The sequence below is a fragment of the Ranitomeya variabilis genome, chromosome 1, assembly GCF_051348905.1.
Source record: "Ranitomeya variabilis isolate aRanVar5 chromosome 1, aRanVar5.hap1, whole genome shotgun sequence".
Classification (NCBI taxonomy): domain Eukaryota; kingdom Metazoa; phylum Chordata; class Amphibia; order Anura; family Dendrobatidae; genus Ranitomeya; species Ranitomeya variabilis.
This window is the reverse complement of record NC_135232.1, coordinates 125,502,841-125,518,610: the sequence shown is the minus strand read 5'-3', so window position 1 is coordinate 125,518,610 and position 15,770 is coordinate 125,502,841.

The following is a 15,770-nucleotide window of genomic DNA, read 5'->3' as shown; positions in this document are numbered from 1 at the left end:
TATCCATACCCCTTATCATTGAATTACAGCATTCTCTCCTATGGGCTATTAATCCCATATAAAGCTTTCATTGGCAATAGGTACGTTTTTCATTGTCCTACCACTAAATGACCTCTTTCACAAATACCTAAAATCTTCCTCCAATACGGATATGGGTCGATCTTGTTGGAATATTATACTGAGTTATGTTCATCTTTTTATATGACCTATATTATTCCGCTTTGTATACACCTTGTTTTTGTTTATTGTCATCACTTTATTTTAGTTTGTAGCACACTGATGAAGGTCTTCCAAAGACCGAAACGTTTGTTGTTGTGACTGCTGTATGTATTCCACTGTACATTAAATCACTTTCCATCGCATCTATCTAAGTGTGCCAAGGTTTAACTAACTATATAAGTACAAGATTTGGGAACCTACCATAAGCACCTCTACCACAAGGCTGTGCTGAAGCATTTTCTTTACCTAAGCACTAGAATTCTAGTCCTCTTCCCCTCTGAAGAGACAATTTGCAAACATTGTTTTAAAATTTTCAACAGTTTTAATAAACACTAATCATTTTGACCAAAATTTACCTCTAACATGATGTACATGTCAGAAAAAAAAATCTTAGAATCACTTGGATACTTTGAAGCATTCAAGAGTTATAATAACCACATAAAGTGACACTGATCAGAATTAAAAAATTTGGCCCGGTCAGGAAGGTTAAATCAGGCTGGCTAGTAAATTAGTTAAAGAGAACCTGTCAGAAGGATTTAGCAATGTAAGGTAAAGTCATGGTCATAATGGCACTGTTATACTGATTAAATTGATACCTTTGGTAAAGCAATTCACTGTTATTTCTGGTTTAATCAGCATTTGAAAGCTTCTTCTAATGATATTTCAGTGCACAAGTGAGGGGCTGTGGGTAGTGTCTTCTACTTCTTCTCTTCATTCTCCTTCCCTATGCCTTCCTCCAGTGTTTCAATGACAGGTTACTAAAAAGTCAGTGACCTGCCTCGTGTTTGGAATGTTGTGCAGTCATTGGCGTCAGCGATGAATGCGCAGCTTGATTTCATGACTGGTCTTCTGGTCATCAAGAAAATGGAGCCAGAGGCGGTTGATGCACATATCAAGATTAGGGTTGAGCGAAACGGATCGGTCATTTTCATAAGTCGCCGACTTTTGGCAAAGTCGGGTTTCATGAAACCCGACCCGATCCCAGCGTGGGATCGGCCATGCGGTAAACGATCTTCGCGCCAAAGTCGCGTTTCCTATGATGCTTAAAGCGCCATTTCTCAGCCAATGAAGGTGCACGCAGAGTGTGGGCATCGTGATGACATAGATCCTGGTCCACACCATCTTAGAGAAGGGCATGGCAGTGATTGGCTTGCTTTCTGCGGTGTCACAGGGGCTATAAAGGAGCGTTCCCGCCGACCGCCATGTTACTGCTGCTGATCTGAGCATAGGGAGAGGTTGCTGCCGCTTCGTCAGAAGCAGGGATAGCGTTAGGCAGGGTAAATTCAGCCCCAAACCGCTTGTGCTGTAGCGATTTCCACTGTCCAACACCACCTTTTCTTCTTGGGACAGTGGAGGCTCGATTTCTGTGCAACAGCTCTGTAGCTTATAAGGCTCCCTGATAGCTGCGTTGCTGTGTGTACGCCGCTGTGCAAACCAACTGCTTTTTTCAAAGCACAAATCCTGTTGCTCCTTCCTTTCTGCACAGCTATCTTGTTTGTTTGTCCACACTTTTGACTTTTGTGTGCAGCAGTCCTTTTTATTGCTGCCTGACATACTTTTCTGATATAACTGTAGGGAGATAGTAATTGTAGTACAGGCCCTTTTTTTTTATATCTCTTCAAGCCACTTTTTGCCACAGAAAATATACTCTAATACAGTGGCCCAGATTTATTCACAATTCTCCCAGAAAAAAAAATAAAAGTGGGAGATTAAGATTGGCAAATCTGCATTAGTGCCAGTCCTGTGTGTGGCATCTGTCTTTGTTTTTCTGCCACAGAAAACCTACTGTGTAGCAGTGGGCCTGATTTCTTCACAATTCTCCCAGAAAAAAAATAACAGTGGGAGATTAAGATTGGCAAATCTGCATTAGTGCCAGTACTGTGTGTGGCATCTTTTTTTTTTTCTGCCACAGAAAACCTACTGTGTAGCAGTGGGCCTGATTTCTTCACAATTCTCCCAGAAAAAAAATAAAAGTGGGAGATTAAGATTGGCAAATCTGCATTAGTGCCAGTCCTGTGTGTGGCTTTTTTTTTTCTGCCACAGAAAACTTACTGTATAACAGTGGGCCAGATTAAATCACTTGTCTCACATATCCCCCCAAAAAATTAAAATAAAGGGAGAATAATCTTGCCAAACCTGTGCATCTGTGCGAGTGCTGTCTGTGGTATCTGTCAGTCATTTTGTGCCACAGGAACGATACTGTGATATAGTGGGCCTGATTCAATCCCTTGTCTCCCATATGAAAAAAGAGGGACATTTCTATTGCCAGTGTTTTTATCTGCGTCACTCCTGTTAGTGCCATATCTGCCAGACTCTTTATGCTAATCAAACTGTGTTGTTGTGTAATACAGTGGGCCTGATTTTTCCCTGGATTCTTCCACACATAAAGAGAGACATTTCTATTGCCAGTGTGTGCATCTGCGTCACTCCTGTTAGTGCCATATCTGACAGCCTCTTTCTGCCAATCAAACTGTCTACTGTAATATAGTGGGCCTGATTTTTCCCTGCATTCTCCCACACACAATGAGGGACATTTCTATTGCCAGTGTTTTTATCTGCGTCACTCCTGTTAGTGCCATATCTGCCAGCCTCTTTCTGCTAATCAAACTGTGTTGTTGTGTAATACAGTGGGCCTGATTTTTCCCTGGATTCTCCCACACATAAAGAGGGACATTTCTACTGCCAGTGTGTGCATCTGCGTCACTCCTGTTAGTGCCATATGTGCCAGCCTCTTTCTGCCAATCAAACAGTGTAGTGTAATACAGTGGGCCTGATTTTTCACTGCATTCTCCCACACATAAAGAGGGTCATTTCTATTGCCAGTGTTTTTATCTGCATCACTCCTGTTAGTGCCATTTCTGCCAGCCTCTTTCTGCTAATCAAACTGCGTTGTTGTGTAATACAGTGGGCCTGATTTTTCCCTGGATTCTCCCACACATAAAGAGGGACATTTCTACTGCCAGTGTGTGCATCTGCGTCACTCCTGTTAGTGCCATATCTGCCAGCCTCTTTCTGCCAATGAGACAGTGTAGTGTAATACAGTGGGCCTGATTTTTCACTGCATTCTCCCACACACAAAGAGGGACATTTCTATTGCCAGTGTTTTTATCTGCGTCACTCCTGTTAGTGCCATATCTGCCAGCCTCTTTCTGCTAATCAAAGTGTGTTGTTGTGTAATACAGTGGGCCTGATTTTTCACTGCATTCTCCCACACATAAAGAGGGTCATTTCTATTGCCAGTGTTTTTATCTGCGTCACTCCTGTGAGTGCCATATTTGCCAGCCTCTTTCTGCTAATCAAACTGTGTTGTTGTGTAATACAGTGGGCCTGATTTTTCCCTGGATTCTCCCACACATAAAGAGGGACATTTCTACTGCCAGTGTGTGCATCTGTGTCACTCCTGTTAGTGCCATATCTGCATGCCTCTTTCTGCCAATCAAACAGTGTAGTGTAATACAGTGGGCCTGATTTTTCACTGCATTCTCCCACACATAAAGAGGGTCATTTCTATTGCCAGTGTTTTTATCTGCGTCACTCCTGTTAATGCCATATCTGCCAGCCTCTTTCTGCTAATCCATCTGTCCAGTGTAATACAGTGGGCCTCATTTTTCACTGCATTCTCCCACACATAAAAAAGGGAGATATACATTCCCAACAAGTTCACGCACACCTTGTACCTGGTTTTACAGGACCACATAACGGTTGTTAGTTTGGTAACATTTTTCCAAGAATGAGGAAGTCTGGTGGAAGAGGTCGTGGCCACGGGCGGTCATTGGCAGCTGGTAATGATGGTAGTGGTGGTGGTCGTGGAGCATCAGGTGGTCGTCGGAAAATCAGTATAGCCCCTAAGTCTCGAGTTGTTGAGCCAGTGTCCTCGTCTGGCTACACAAGGCCTCGAAGGCTCCCTTTTCTGGAAGTAGGAAAACCGCTTTTGAAGCCGGAGCAGCAGGAACAAGTATTGGCTTTCATTGCTGACTCTGCCTCTAGCTCTTTCGCCTCCTCCTCGGAAAGTGCCAAATGTCAGAGCAGTGCGTCGTCAGTGGATGCTCCCGGTCAGGAACAAGTCGCTTCCTTGTGTCCTTAACCCAGAACAACAGTGAAGGATGCGTCAGGCGATACAACTGGTTACTCCATGGAGCTCTTTACACATACCGTGCCTGGGTTAGAAAGGGAAATTGTTAACAGGCCATGCCCATTACAAGATGAATCGGACATGGAGTGCACAGATGCACAGCCACAGCCAGATTATTATGCTGTTCCTTTAACTCAGATCAGAACATTGCCCTCGCAGTGTACTGATCCAGAATCTGACCCCGATGAGACTATGGAGCCCCGTCATGAACGCTATAGCACCGGCTTACACGGTTACCCAGAGGAAGGTGCACAGAACATAGAAGAGGAGGTCATAGATGACCCAGTTGTTGACCCCGATTGGCAGCCATTGGGGGAATAGGGTGCAGGCGACATGTAGCTCTGAAGCGGAGGAGGAGGAGCCGCAGCAGGCATTAACATCGCAACAGGTTCCATCTGGCAGGCCCGTATCTGGCCAAAAACGTCTGGCAAAACCAAAACCAGTTGTAGGACAGCGTGGCCATCAGGTTAAAGTAGCTCAGTGTGCAATGCCTGAAAAGGTATCCGATAGGAAGAGTGCAGTCTGGAATTTTTTTAACCAAGATCCCAATGATCAGCGCAAAGTCATCTGTAAGAAATGCTCAAGGACCTTCAGCAGAGGTCAGAATGTTAAAAATTTAAATACAAGTTGCATGCATAGACATTTAACCACCATGCACTTGCAAGCCTGGACAAACTACCAAATGTCCCTTAACGTTGTAGCACCCTCTCACAATGAAGCTAGTCAGCAACGCGTCATGCCTTCCCTCACTGTAAGCCCACCGTTTACCACACCACCTGCAGGTAATGTGGCGGTTTTGTCGCAAGGCCAAAGCAGTCAGGGAATCACCAGGTTCGTGGTCGGAAAAACTGTATGTAGGGCACCATCAAGAATACCATCACCAACCCTCTCTCAGTCACCCATGTCCACCGGCACCACAGCTAGTTCCACCGTATGCAGCTCTCCAGTCCAGCTCACCCTACATGAGACTCTCGCTAGGAAAAGAAAGTACTCATCCTCGCATCCGCGTACACAGGGTTTGAATGCCCACATTGCTAGACTAATCTCGTTAGAGATGATGCCCTACCGGTTAGTTGAAACCGAAGCTTTCAAAGCCCTGATGGACTACGCTGTACCATGCTACGAGCTACCCAGTCGACACTTCTTTTCGAGAAAAGCCATCCCAGCCCTCCACCAGCATGTAAAAGACCGCATTGTCCATGCGCTCAGGCAATCTGTGAGTAGAAAGGTGCACCTGACAACAGATGCATGGACCAGTAGGCATGGCCAGGGGCGTTACGTCTCCATCACGGCACACTGCGTTAATGTGGTGGATGCAGGGTCCACAGGGGACAGTAATATTGGGACAGTTCTGCCTAGCCCACGGTCTAGGAAACAGTTGGCTGTAGGCGTTCGTCCCCCCTCCTCCTCCTCATCCTCCAGCAGAAGCGAGAGCTCGTCCACAGACCGCAGTCGCACAACCACTACATCCGCAGCTGCCACTGTTGCACACGAGGTGTCCAATTATGGAACAGCTAGTGGCAAGCGTCAGCAGGCTGCATTGGCAATGAAGTGTTTGGGCAACAACAGACACACCGCGGAAGTTCTGTCCGAGTTCTTGCAGCAAGAAACTCGGTCATGGCTGGGCACTGTACATCTTGAGGCAGGCAAGGTCGTGAGTGATAACGGAAGGAATTTTATGGCTGCCATAGCCCTTTCACAACTGAAACACATTCCTTGCCTGGCTCACACCTTAAACCTGGTGGTGCAGTGCTTCCTGAAAAGTTATCCAGGGTTACCTGACCTGCTGCTGAAAGTGCGCAGACTTTGCTCTCACATCTGCCGTTCGCCCGTACACTCCAGCCGTATGCAGAACCATCAGCGGTCTTTGAACCTTCCCCAGCATCGCCTAATCATCGACGTTGCAACAAGGTGGAACTCCACACTGCACATGCTTCATAGACTGTGCGAACAGAGGCGTGCTTTTATGTATTTGTGGGAGGATACACATACACGGGCAGTCAGTTGGATGGCAGACATGGAGTTGTCAGCTGTGCAGTGGTCGAAGCTACAAGACCTGTGTCAAGTCCTTCAGTGTTTTGAGGAATGCACACGGCTGGTTAGTGCAGACAATGCCGTAATAAGCATGAGCATCCCCCTAATGCGTCTGCTGATGCAAAGTTTGATGCACATAATGGAACAGGCATCTGCAGCTGAGGACGAGGGAAGCCTTGATGACAGTCAGCCATTGTCTGCTTAGGGAAGTCTACAGGACGAGGTGGCGAAGAGGAGGAGGACGAGGAGGATGATGGGGATGACTATTTTTTTGATGAGGAAGCTTCTCAGGGGGCAATAGAAACTGCTGGCAGTGCAAGGCCGGGTTCAGGGTTTTTGAGGGAGACAAGTGACGTTGATTTGCCAGAAAGTGCTCCTCAACCCAGCATATGCACTGACTTGACAACTGGAACATTGGCCCACATGGCGGATTATGCCTTGCGTATCCTCAAAAGGGACCCACGCATTATAAAAATGATGACAGATGATGATTACTGGTTGGCCTGCCTCCTTGATCCTCGCTATAAAGGCAAATTGCAAAATATCATGCCACATGAGAACCTCGAACAGATATTGGCAACCAAACAAGCTACTCTTGTAGACCGTTTGATTTAGGCATTCCCAGCACACAGCGCTGGTGATGGTTCTCACATGAGCTGCAGGGGGCAAAAGGGCAGAGGTGTTAGAGGTGCACAGATCAGAAGTGGCATAGGACAGAGGGGTTTTCTGACCAGGTTGTGGAGTGATTTCGCAATGACCGCAGACACGACAGGTACAGCAGCATCCATTCAAAGTGACAGGAGACAACATTTGTCCAGTATGGTTACTAACTATTTTTCTTCCATTACCGATGTTCTCCCTCAACCGTCATTCCCCTTTGATTACTGGGCATCCAAAATAGACACCTGGCCTGAATTGGCTGAATATGCATTGCAGGAGCTTGCTTGCCTTGCAGCTAGTGTGCTATCAGAAAGAGTATTCAGTGCTGCTGGTTCAATACTGACCGAAAAAAGGACTCGTCTGGCTAACCAAAATGTTGATGATCTAACCTTCATTAAAATGAACCACTCATGGATTTAAAATTATTTTGCCACACCTTTCCCGGCTGACACATTGCTTTCCTGTTAAAAGGTCTTGCTTTGGGACTGGTGTTACTGACTGTTCCAATCTCTTAATTTGCAGCTGCTGTTTGTCCAGCATACGACATGTTTACACCTCCCTGAATGGCCTAACTCCCCCCACGGGGCCGTGGTCTCGCCACTTGTCGCAAGCACCCGTCAGAGTGCCGTTTGTCTGAAGAGGTGGGTGTGCCCACTTTTGGTCGACGGCACTGGCACTGGGTCCCTCATAGTACAATGAAGTGTCTCTGGCGGTGGTGGCGCGCACCCAACGTCAGACACACCTTTGTAACATGAGGAGCCCTGGGATTGTACCGCTGGCCAGGAGAGAGTGTCCCCCCCAAGGTCAAACAGTGCTCTACCACTTGCAAAATTATCTGTTGCTGCGCCACCACGGTTTAGTCTATGCGCTGAAATCCTTCCATGCCTGGCACAGACAATAACAATTTGTTGACATGTATGATGCTAGTTAAAATAGTCAGGGGCCCTGTCCTACATTTACACCAGTAAATACTTTGAGCCCAATTACAATGTCTGAAAGTCAGCATAGAAGCACACCCCTGTACCTAAGTATGCCACCCTTTTTTTTTTTTTTTTTTTTTTTTTTGGGATACATTAACATCAATTTAGGTTTTGGGACTCCGAGTGCTTACTGTGTCAGACACTCCTTCCAATTGTCCTCCACTGACCACACCAATGCTGCCTGTGTACCCCTGCCACCTAATGGAAGCTGCATAGAGCCTATTTTATTATTTTAGGCCTAGGAAGTCTGTCTGCGGTCCCTCCTTCAAATTGTCCTCCGCTGACCACACCAATGCTGCCTGTGTACCCCTGCCACCTAATGGAAGCTGCATAGAGCCTATTTTATTATTTTAGGCCTAGGAAGTGTGTTTGCGGTCCCTCCTTCGAATTGTCCTCCGCTGACCACACCAATGCTGCCTGTGTACCCCTGCCACTTAATGGAAGCTGCATAGAGCCTATTTTATTATTTTAGGCCTAGGAAGTCTGTCTGCGGTCCCTCCTTCGAATTGTCCTCCGCTGACCACACCAATGCTGCCTGTGTACCCCTGCCACCTAATGGAAGCTGCATAGAGCCTATTTTATTATTTTAGGCCTAGGAAGTCTGTCTGCGGTCCCTCCTTCGAATTGTCCTCCGCTGACCACACCAATTCTGCCTGTGTACCCCTGCCACCTAATGGAAGCTGCATACAGCCTATTTTATTATTTTAGGCCTAGGAAGTCTGTCTGCGGTCCCTCCTTCGAATTGTCCTCCGCTGACCACACCAATGCTGCCTGTGTACCCCTGCCACCTAATGGAAGCTGCATAGAGCCTATTTTATTATTGTAGGCCTAGGAAGTCTGTCTGCGGTCCCTCCTTCCAATTGTCTTCCACTAACCACACCAATGCTGCCTGTGTACCCCTGTAACTAATTTAAAAATGCATAGAGCCAACTTTTTTAGTTGACACATACTACCTTTGTCTGTCTGCGGCGCCACTCAATCACGCTGTCCTCCACTGAAAAAGCTGAACTTCAACCTTCAGGCTCTCAATAAGTAGTTGTTTATATAAGACAGCAGTTGCCCTACTACTTTGGTTGGGGCCTAGTAACGGTGTCTGCCGCTCCTTGGTGTTCTCCTCCAGGTTTCCTTGTCTGAGCTTCAACCTTCAGGCTCTCATTGAGTATTTTTGAATGTCACACTGCAGTTGGCCTACTACTTTGGTTGGGGCCTAGTAACGGTGTCTGCCGCTCCTTCGTGTTCTCCTCCAGGTTTCCTTGTCTGAGCTTCAACCTTCAGGCTCTCATTGAGTATTTTTAATGTCACACTGCAGTTGCCCTACTACTTTGGTTAGGGCCTAGTAACGGTGTCTGCCACTCCTTGGTGTTCTCCTCCTCCTTGGTGTTCTCCTCCAGGTTTCCTTGTCTGAGCTTCAACCTTCAGGCTCTCATTAAGTATTTTTGAATGTCACACTGCAGTTGGCCTACTACTTTGGGTGGGGCCTAGTAATGGTGTCTGCCGCTCATTGGTGTTATCCTCCTCCTTGGTGTTCTCCTCCAGGTTTCCTTGTCTGAGCTTCAACCTTCAGGCTCTCATTGAGTATTTTTGAATGTCACACTGCAGTTGGCCTACTACTTTGGTTGGGGCCTAGTAACGGTGTCTGCCACTCCTTGGTGTTCTCCTCCTCCTTGGTGTTCTCCTCCAGGTTTCCTTGTCTGAGCTTCAACCTTCAGGCTCTCATTGAGTATTTTTGAATGTCACACTGCAGTTGCCCTACTACTTTGGTTGGGGCCTTGTAACGGTGTCTGCCGCTCCTTGGTGTTCTCCTCCTCCTTGGTGTTCTCCTCCAGGTTTCCTTGTCTGAGCTTCAACCTTCAGGCTCTCATTAAGTATTTTTGAATGTCACACTGCAGTTGGCCTACTACTTTGGTTGGGGCCTAGTAACGGTGTCTGCCGCTCCTTGGTGTTCTCCTCCAGGTTTCCTTGTCTGAGCTTCAACCTTCAGGCTCTCATTGAGTATTTTTGAATGTCATACTGCAGTTGGCCTACTACTTTGATTGGGGCCTAGTAACGGTGTCTGCCGCTCCTTGGTGTTCTCCTCCTCCTTGGTGTTCTCCTCCAGGTTTCCTTGTCTGAGCTTCAACCTTCAGGCTCTCATTAAGTATTTTTGAATGTCACACTGCAGTTGGCCTACTACTTTGGTTGGGGCCTAGTAACGGTGTCTGCCGCTCCTTCGTGTTCTCCTCCAGGTTTCCTTGTCTGAGCTTCAACCTTCAGGCTCTCATTGAGTATTTTTAATGTCACACTGCAGTTGCCCTACTACTTTGGTTGGGGCCTAGTAACGGTGTCTGCCGCTCCTTGGTGTTCTCCTCCTCCTTGGTGTTCTCCTCCAGGTTTCCTTGTCTGAGCTTCAACCTTCAGGCTCTCATTAAGTATTTTTGAATGTCACACTGCAGTTGGCCTACTACTTTGGTTGGGGCCTAGTAATGGTGTCTGCCGCTCATTGGTGTTATCCTCCTCCTTGGTGTTCTCCTCCAGGTTTCCTTGTCTGAGCTTCAACCTTCAGGCTCTCATTGAGTATTTTTGAATGTCACACTGCAGTTGGCCTACTACTTTGGTGGGGGCCTAGTAACGGTGTCTGCCGCTCCTTGGTGTTCTCCTCCTCCTTGGTGTTCTCCTCCAGGTTTCCTTGTCTGAGCTTCAGCCTTCAGGCTCTCATTGAGTATTTTTGAATGTCACACTGCAGTTGCCCTACTACTTTGGTTGTGGCCTAGTAACGGTGTCTGCCGCTCCTTGGTGTTCTCCTCCTCCTTGGTGTTCTCCTCCAGGTTTCCTTGTCTGAGCTTCAACCTTCAGGCTCTCATTAAGTATTTTTGAATGTCACACTGCAGTTGGCCTACTACTTTGGTTGGGGCCTAGTAACGGTGTCTGCCGCTCCTTGGTGTTCTCCTCCAGGTTTCCTTGTCTGAGCTTCAACCTTCAGGCTCTCATTGAGTATTTTTGAATGTCATACTGCAGTTGGCCTACTATTTTGATTGGGGCCTAGTAACGGTGTCTGCCACTCCTTGGTGGTGTTCTCCTCCTCCTTGGTGTTCTCCTCCAGGTTTCCTTGTCTGAGCTTCAACCTTCAGGCTCTCATTAAGTATTTTTGAATGTCACACTGCAGTTGGCCTACTACTTTGGTTGGGGCCTAGTAACGGTGTGTGCCGCTCCCTGGTGTTGTCCTCCACTGTATAAAGCTGAGCTTCAGTCTTTAGGCTTTCGGCCTATAGTATCAGATATTAAACTGCATTTGGCCTTCAACTTTGGTTGGGGCTTACTAACGGTGTGTGCCGCTCCCTGGTGTTGTCCTCCACTGTATAAAGCTGAGCTTCAGTCTTTACGCTTTTGGCCTATAGTATCAGATATTAAACTGCATTTGGCCTTCAACTTTGGTTGGGGCTTACTAACGGTGTGTGCCACTCCCTGGTGTTGTCCTCCACTGTATAAAGCTGAGCTTCAGTCTTTAGGCTTTCGGCCTATAGTATCAGATATTAAACTGCATTTGGCCTTCAACTTTGGTTGGGGCTTACTAATGGTGTGTGCCGCTCCCTGGTGTTGTCCTCCACTGTATAAAGCTGAGCTTCAGTCTTTAGGCTTTCGGCCTATAGTAGCAGATATTAAACTGCATTTGGCTTTCAACTTTGGTTGGGGCCTACTAACGGTGTGTGCCGCTCCCTGGTGTTGTCCTCCACTGTATAAAGCTGAGCTTCAGTCTTTAGGCTTTTGGCCTATAGTAGCAGATATTAACCCCTTCACCCCCGGAGCTTTTTCCGTTTTTCCGTTTTTGTTTTTCGCTCCCCTCCTTCCCAGAGCCATAACTTTTTTATTTTTCCGTCAATTTGGCCATGTGAGGGCTTATTTTTTGCGGGACGAGTTGTACTTTTGAACGACATCATTGGTTTTAGCATGTCGTGTACTAGAAAACGGGAAAAAAATTCCAAGTGCAGTGAAATTGCAAAAAAAGTGCAATCCCACACTTGTTTTTTGCTTGCCTATTTTGCTAGGTTCACTAAATGCTAAAACTGACCTGCCATTATGATTCTCCAGGTCACTACGAGTTCATAGACACCTAACATGACTAGGTTATTTTTCACCTAAGTGGTGAAAAAAAATTCCAAACTTTGCAAAAAACAAAACAAAACAAAATTGCGCCATTTTCCGATACTCGTAGCGTCTCCATTTTTCGTGATCTGGGGTCAGGTGAGAGCTTATTTTTTGCATGCCGAGCTGGCGTTTTTAATGATAGCATTTTGGTGTAGATACGTTCTTTTGATCGCCCGTTATTGCATTTTAATGCAATGTCGTGGCGACCAACAAAACGTAAATCTGGCGTTTCGAATTTTTTTCTCATTACGCCATTTAGCGATCAGGTTAATGCTTTTTTTTTATTGATAGATCGGGCGATTCTGAACGCGGCGATACCAAATATGTGTAGGTTGGTTTTTTTTTTATTGATTTATTTTGATTGGGGCGAAAGGGGGGTGATTTAAACTTTTATGTTTTTTTTATTTTTTTCACATTTTTAAAAACTTTTTTTTTTACTTTTGCCATGCTTCTATAGCCTCCATGGGAGGCTAGAAGCAGGCACAGCCCGATCGGCTCTGCTACATAACAGCGATCATCAGATCGCTGTTATGTAGCTAAAATGCAGGTGTGCTGTGAGCGCCGACCACAGGGGGGCGCTCACAGCCACCGGCAATCAGTAACCATAGAGGTCTCAAGGACCTCTATGGTTACAATGGAGGAGCATCGCCGACCCCCGATCATGTGACGGGGGTCGGCGATGCGCTCATATCCGGCCGCACGGCCGGATGCGGTAGTTAAATGCCGCTGTCTGCGTTTGACAGCGGCATTTAACTAGTTAATAGCGGCGGGTGATCGCGATTTCACCCGCCGCTATTGCGCGCACATGTCAGCTGTAAAAAACAGCTGACATGTCGCGACTTTGATGTGCGCTCACCGCCGGAGCGCACATCAAAGCGGGGGTCCCGACATGTGACGTACTATTCCGTCACATGTCGGGAAGGGGTTAAACTGCATTTTGCCTTCAACTTTGGTTGGGGCCTACTAACGGTGTGTGACGCTCCCTGGTGTTGTCCTCCACTGTATAAAGCTGAGCTTCAGTCTTTAGGCCTTCGGCCTATAGTAGCAGATATTAAACTGCATTTGGCCTTCAACTTTGGTTGGGGTTTACTAACGGTGTGTGCCACTCCCTGGTGTTGTCCTCCACTGTATAAAGCTGAGCTTCAGTCTTTAGGCTTTCGGCCTATAGTATCAGATATTAAACTGCATTTGGCATTCAACTTTGGTTGGGCCCTACTAACAGTGTGTGCCGCTCCCTGGTGTTGTCCTCCACTGCATAAAGCTGAGCTTCAGTCTTTAGGCTTTCGGCCTATAGTACCAGATATTAAACTGCATTTGGCCTTCAACTTTGGTTGGGGCCTATTAACGGTGTGTGCCGCTCCCTGGTGTTGTCCTCCACTGAATAAAGCTGAGCTTCAGTCTTTAGGCTTTCGGCCTATAGTATCAGAAATTAAACTGCATTTGGCCTTCAACTTTGGTTGGGGCCTACTAACGGTGTGTGCCGCTCCCTGGTGTTGTCCTCCACTGTATAAAGCTGAGCTTCAGTCCTTAGGCTTTCGGCCTATAGTATCAGATATTAAACTGCATTTGGCCTTCAACTTTGGTTGGGGCTTACTAACAGTGTGTGCCACTCCCTGGTGTTGTCTCCCACTGTATAAAGCTGAGCTTCAGTCTTTAGGCTTTCGGCCTATAGTATCAGATATTAAACTGCATTTGGCCTACTTGTTGTTCTCCACTGAACAAAGCTGAGCTTCAATTTTCAGGCTTTCAGCCTGCAGAAAATATGAAACTGCATTTGGCCTACTTGTTTGGTTGGGCCCTACTAACGGTGTCTGCCGCTCCCTGGTGTTCTCCTCCACTGAACAAAGCTGAGCTTCAATTTTCAGGCTTTCGGCCTATATCAGATATTAAACTGCATTTGGCCTACTTGTTTGGTTTGGCCTACTAACGCTGTCTGCCACTCCTTGGTGTCGTCCTCCACTGAACAAAGCTGAGCTTCAATCTTCAGGCTTTCGGCCTATAGGAAATTTTAAACGGTATTTGGCCTACTTGTTTGGTTGGGCCTACTAACGGTGTCTGCCGCTCCTTGGTGTTGTCCTCCACTGAACAAAGCTGAGCTTCAATCTTCAGGCTTTTGGCCTATAGGAAATTTTAAACTACATTTGGCCTACTTGTTTGGTTGGGCCTACTAACACTGTCTGCCGCTCCTTGGTGTTGTCCTCCACTGAACAAAGCTGAGCTTCAATCTTCAGGCTTTAGGCCTATAGGAAATTTTAAATGGCATTTGGCCTACTAGATTGGTTAGGCCTTACTAACGGTGTCTGCCGCTCCTTGGTGTTGTCCTCCACTGAACAAAGCTGAGCTTCAATCTTCAGGCTTTCGGCCTATAGGAATTTTTAAACTGCATTTGGGCTACTTGTTTGGTTGGGCCTACTAACGCTGTCTGCCGCTCCTTGGTGTTGTCCTCCACTGAACAAAGCTGAGCTTCAATCTTCAGGCTTTCGGCCTATAGGAAATGTTAAACTCATTTGGCCTACTAGTTTGGTTGAGCCCTACTATGGCTACGTTCACATTTGCGTTGCATCGGGCACAGCCATGGCGACGCATGCGTCATGCGCCCCTATATTTAACATGGGGGGCGCACGGACATGCGTTGTGTTGCGTTTTGTGACGCATGCGTTTTTTTGGCGCAAGCGTCAGGGCGCAGAGGATGCAGCATGTTGCAATTTTTTTGCGCTATAAAAATGAACGCATGCGTCACAAAATGCTGCGTTTTGCTGCGTTTTGCATGCGTTTTTGTGTGCGTTGTGCGTTGCGTCACCGACGCAGCACACAACAACGCAAATGTGAATGTAGCCTAACGGTGTCTGCCGCTGCTTGTTGTTGTCCTCCACTGAAAAAAGCTGAGCTTCAATTTTCAGGCTTTTGGCCTAGATCAGATATTAAACTGCATTTGGCCTACTTGTTTGGTTGGGCCCTACTAACGGTGTCTGCCGCTCCTTGCTTTTCTCCTCCACTGAACAAAGCAGTGCCGCCTGTTTACTCCTGTTACCAATTTTGAACTTCATTTGGCCCACTTTATTATTTGGGCCTACTAAATGTGTCTGCCACTCATTACAGATGTCCTCCACTGAACAAAGCAATGCTGCCTGGTTTGTCCTGTTACCACTTTTGAACTGCATTTAGCCTAGTTACTTATTTGGGCCTACTCACTGTGTCAGCCTCTCATTACATTTGTCCTCCACTGAACAAAGCAATGCTTCTGTTTAGTCCTGTTACCAATTTTGAACTGCATTTAGCCTACTTTATTCTTTGGGCCTATATCTGTGTTTCCTCCTCATCCTGCCCATTGCCCAGCCACTGCTAGATGAGTCTGCTGGTACATTGACCCAGACCACTACATTCCCCTTGCACTCTACACAGCCAGAATCTGACCCTGCTGAAAGTCTGGTTCCCCTTCCCCTTCCTGCATACTATACCACCTTGCAGATGAAAGTGCAGGTTCCTTCATCAGGTGGGGGGCATACTCGTTGGCTATGTCACTAGCACAGGGCCCCTCATAGTACGCAAACGTGTCTCTGCCGGTGGGAGGCGCCCCCGCCGTCAAACACCGCCGTACTTTGAGGAGCCCTGTGCCAGTGCCA